The following is a 5,000-nucleotide window of genomic DNA, read 5'->3' as shown; positions in this document are numbered from 1 at the left end:
CGAGAGGGGACTCGCACGGCAGGCAAGCCGCCCTGGGCTCACCCTCCCCGGCCGCAGCGAGGGACTGCCTCCCGGTCGACTGGATCGGGCCCCTGGAAGTCTGGAAAAAAGAATGGAACCTGACGCCTCCGAGGAGGGGGCGCCCAGGGAAGGAGGGAGATCCGGGTTGACCTGCTGACCGGACGGGAAAGAGGCCACCGGGCGTCCCCCCCCCCTTAAAACCTAGGGGTTGACCTGGTGGCCGGAAAGCGAACCGGCCAGCAGGTGAACCCGTTCGATTCCACGGGTTGACCTGGTGGCCGGAAAGCGAACCGGCCAGCCGGTGAACCCGTCCGATTCCACGGGTTGACCTGGTGGCCGGGAAGCGAACCGGCCAGCAGGTGAACCCGTTCGATTCCACGGGTTGACCTGGTGCCCGGGAGGGGACTCTGAAAATTTTTCAGCCCTTTCGACTCGCGGTTGACCTGGTGGCCGAGAGGGGACTCGCACGGCAGGCAAGCCGCCCTGGGCTGACCCTCCCCGGCCGCAGCGAGGGACTGCCTCCCGGCCGACAGGATCGGGCCCCTGGAAGTCTGGGGGGGGGGGGGAATCGCCCCACGCCTCCGAGGAGGGCTGCCCGGGCGGGCCTGGCCCCGGAGCTCGAAAAAAAAAAAAAGGATCGGGCCCACTAGAGACATGGACCAGGCCGCCCTGGGCTCACCCTCCCCGGCCGCAGCGAGGGACTGCCTCCCGGCCGACTGGATCGGGCCCCTGGAAGTCTGGGGGGGGGGGGGGGGAAATGGAACCTGACGCCTCCGAGGAGGGGACGCCCAGGGAAGGAGGGAGATCCGGGTTGACCTGGTGACCGGACGGGAAAGAGGCCACCGGGCGTGCCCCCGTTAAAACCCCTAGGGGTTGACCTGGTGGCCGGAAAGCAAACCGGCCACTGGGTAGGCCGGTCGGCAACCTAGGGGTTGACCTGGTGGCCGGGAAGCGAACCGGCCAGCAGGTGAACCCGTCCGATTCCACGGGTTGACCTGGTGCCCGGGAGGGGACTCTGAAAATTTTTCAGCCCTTTCGACTCGGGGTTGACCTGGTGGCCGAGAGGGGCCTCGCACGGCAGGCAAGCCGCCCTGGGCTCACCCTCCCCGGCCGCAGCGAGGGACTGCCCCTCCCCACCCCCCGGCTGACAGGATCGGGCGCACTGGAAGTCCGGGACAGTATTTTCCCCGACGCCGGGGAGGGCGGGCGGAGGGGCTCTGGCGGCCAGCCCGGGCCCCGGAGCTCGAAAAGGAAAAAAGGACCGGGCCCGCGAGAGACGGGGGCCCTGCCGCAGGGGGGGGGGCAGTCCGACCGGGGCTCACCGTGCGGCAGGCCCGGGCGTCGGCAGGGGAAAGCGGGCGAGGAGGCGCGGGGCCGGGTGCCTACGGCCATACCGGACCGAACGCCCCCGATCCCGTCCGATCTCGGAAGGTAAACCGTCCCGGGCCTGGCTAGTACTTGGATGGGTGACCGCCTGGGAATCCCAGGTGCCGTAGGCAGCTTTTCCCGGTCCGAGTCAGCTCTCTCTCCTTTTCTGGGGGGGAAGGAGAGGGGGGGACGGGCCGGAAAGCCCCTCGTCGCTCCTGCCGAGTCGGAGGTCGCGGCCGCAGGTCACGGGTCTGGGCGCCTGGGGTCCGGCTCCCCACCCACCCGGCTTCCTCCGCGGAGGACCCCCCCCGGGGCCACCGAAGCCGCTGGGGGAGACGCCGGGCATGGGGCGGACTGGCCCGGACCCTCCCGGCCGCCGGCCCGCAGGTCCGCCCCGAATCCCCCCCCGCGGCCACCCAGGCCAGGCCTGGCCAGGCGGGACGGACGGCGGGTGTCCAGCGCCCAGCGGCTTCCTCCAGCGGGGACCCACGGACCCCAAAGCCGCAGGGGGAGGCCCCGGGCCTGGGACGGACTCGCTCGGACCCCCTGCGCCCGGCCGCCGGCCCGCGGGACCGCCCCGAATCCCCCCGCGGCCACCCAGGCCAGGCCTGGCCAGGCGGGACGGACGGCGGGTGTCCAGCGCCCAGCGGCTTCCTCCAGCGGGGACCCACGGACCCCAAAGCCGCAGGGGGAGACCCCAGGCCCGGGACCGACTCGCTCGGACCCCCCGCCTCCCCTGCGCCCGGCCGCCGGCCCGCGGGACCGCCCCGAATCCCCCCGCGGCCACCCAGGCCAGGCCTGGCCAGGCGGGACGGACGGCGGGTGTCCAGCTCCCAGTGGCTTCCGCCAGCGGGGACCCACGGACCCCAAAGCCGCAGGGGGAGGCCCCGGGCCCGGGACGGACTCGCTCGGACCCCCCGCCTCCCCTGCGCCCGGCCCCCGGCCCGCGGGACCGCCCCGAATCCCCCCGCGGCCATCCAGGCCAGGCCTGGCCTGGCGGGCCGGTGTGCAGCTCCCCCGGGCTTCCTCCCCCGACGACCCGCGCCCCCCTGAGCCGCAGGCGGAGACCCCGGCCCCGGGGCGGACCGGCCCGGGCTCGCCCGAGCCCCCTGCGCCCGGCCCGCAGGACCGCCCCCCCGAATCCCCCGGGAGAGGCCCGGCCTGCACGCCACTGACGACCCGCGGCCCCCAAAGTCGCAGGAGGCGCCCCCCCCCCCGGTTAGCCCCGTCTCGCTCCGCGCCCCCCGCCCCTCGCTGCCGGGACCGGGCGCCGCCCCAGAGTCAGCCGCAGCCGGCCGGCCTGAGAGCTGCCCTCCTGTGGACGACGGTGAGTTTACCTTGATACTAACCGGCCGTCAGCCAGGTCAACCCCATTGCTAGACTGGGGTGGACCTGGTGGCCGAGTGGGGACTTGGAACATTTGACAGCTGCTTCCCGGGGCTTGACCGGTTGTCCTGAACGCCCCCCACCCCCACCCCCAGCCCCCGGCTCCTGCTCCCCTCTCCCCAGCCTCGGTGCTCCGCTCCCTGCCTCGGAGGCTGCCTCTCTGCGGCGCCTGCATCGCCTCCGAGGACGCGCACCCTCCGGAGGCTGGACGTAAACCCACCACTGCCGCCGACCCGGCTCTCCGAGGGACGACTGTGAGGCCCCCCACCCCACCCCACCCCCGGACCGCCCTGGTGACGACTGCTAAGCCTCCCCCACCGGACCGCCCGGGGGAAGACTGCGACGCCTCCCGCCAGGCCCCCACCCAGCCTGGGGGAAGACTGCTAAGCCTCCCCCCCACACACACACACACACACTGTCGGGGGATGACGATTAAGCCTCTCCCGGACTGCCCGGGGGAAGACTATTAAGCCTCCCCTGGAACCACTATTAAGCCTGCCCCCGGAGTCCTCGGGGGATGACTGCTAAGCCTCCCCCACCGGACCACCCGGGGCAAGACTGCTAAGCCTCCCTCCCACACACACACACACTGTCAGGGGAGGACTATTAAGCTTTCCCGCTGGAGCGCCCGGGGCGGACGACTGTTAAGCCTGCCCCCGGAGTCCTCGGGGGAGGACTATTAAGCTTTCCCCCCTGGAGCGCCCGGGGGGGGGGGGGGGGGGGACGACTATTAAGCCTGGCCCCCGGAGTCCTCGGGGGACGACTATTAAGCCTCCCCCGGACCTGCTCCCTCTCGACTATTAAGCCCCCCCTCTGCGGTCCTCAGCACCACTGCCGCGCTGCCCTGGGAGTGGGGTGACATCCGGTCCGGAAAGCAAACCGGCCACCAGGTCAACCCGTCGAATCCAATGGGTTGACCTGGTGGCCGGAAAGCAAACCGGTCGCCAGGTCAACCCGTCGAATCCAATGGGTTGACCTGGTGGCCGGAAAGCAAACCGGCCGCCAGGTCAACCCAGTAGATTCAGCGGGTTGACCTGGTGGCCGAACGGGGACTTTGAAAATTTGACAGCCGCTTCCCGGGGGTTGACCTGTTGTCCCGGTGGGGACTTTGAACATTTGACAGCCGCCTCCCAGGGCTTGACCTGTTGTCCCGGTGGGGACTTTGAACATTTGACAGCCGCCTCCCAGGGCTTGACCTGTTGTCCCGGGGGGGACTTTGAACATTTTACAGCCGCTTCCCGGGGCTTGACCTGGTGGCCGAGTGGGGACTTTGAACATTTGACAGCCGCTTCCCGGGGGTTGACCTGTTGTCCTGAACGCCCCCCACCTCCCCCCCCCCGGCTCCTGCTCCCCACTCCCCAGCCTCGGTGCTCCGCTCCCTGCCTCGGAGGCTGCCTCTCTGCGGCGGCTGCATCGCGTCCGAGGACGCTCACCCTCCGGAGGCTGGATGTAAAGCCTGACACCCGCCACCGCCGCCGACACGGCTCTCGGAGGGACGACTCTGAGGCCTCCCCCCACCCCCGGACCGCCCTGGGGACGACTGCTAAGCCTCCCCCCCGCCCACACCCACACCCACACTGTCGGGGGATGACTCTTAAGCCTCTCCCGGACTGCCTGGGGAACGACTATTAAGCCTGCCCCCCCCGGAGCACTCGGGGGACGACTATTAAGCCTCCCGCGGACTGCCCGGGGGATGACTATTAAGCCTCCCCTGGAAGGACTATTAAGCCTCCCCCGGACTGGCCGGGGGACGCCTATTAAGCCTATCCTCGGGGGAGGACTATTAAGCTTTTCCCCCTGGAGCGCCCGGGGGGACGACGATTAAGCCTGGCCCCCGGAGTACCCGGGGGACGACTATTAAGCCTCCCCCGGACTGGCCGGGGGACGACTATTAAGCCTCCCCCGGACCTGCTCCCTCTCGACTATTAAGCCCCCCTCTGTGGTCCTCAAGACCACTGCCGTGCTGCCCTGGGAGTGGGGTGACACCCGGGCCGGAAAGCAAACCGGCCACCAGGTCAACCCGTCGAATCCAATGGGTTGACCTGGTGGCCGGAAAGCAAACCAGCCGCCAGGTCAACCCGTCGAATCCAATGGGTTGACCTGGTGGCCGGAAAGCAAACCGGCCGCCAGGTCAACCCAGTAGATTCGACGGGTTGACCTGGTGGCCTTAAAGCACGACTCTTAAGCCTGCCTCCTGGAGCGCTCGGAGGACGACTATTAAGCCT

The 5,000-nt window shown here is 70.2% G+C and overlaps 1 non-coding gene across 1 annotated transcript; it reads left to right on the top strand.

Moving 5' to 3' along the window:
* Window positions 1–1,401: 1,401 nt before the first annotated feature.
* On the top strand, window positions 1,402–1,520 carry LOC135979486 (5S ribosomal RNA). The gene has a single exon (XR_010596785.1). It is a non-coding gene; the product is annotated as a 5S ribosomal RNA (ribosomal RNA).
* Window positions 1,521–5,000: the final 3,480 nt, after the last annotated feature.

Source organism: Chrysemys picta, unplaced genomic scaffold, assembly GCF_011386835.1.
Source record: "Chrysemys picta bellii isolate R12L10 unplaced genomic scaffold, ASM1138683v2 scaf900, whole genome shotgun sequence".
Lineage (NCBI taxonomy): Eukaryota > Metazoa > Chordata > Testudines > Emydidae > Chrysemys > Chrysemys picta.
Note: the sequence above shows the minus strand (reverse complement) of the source record. Positions and strands in the feature narration are given on the sequence as shown.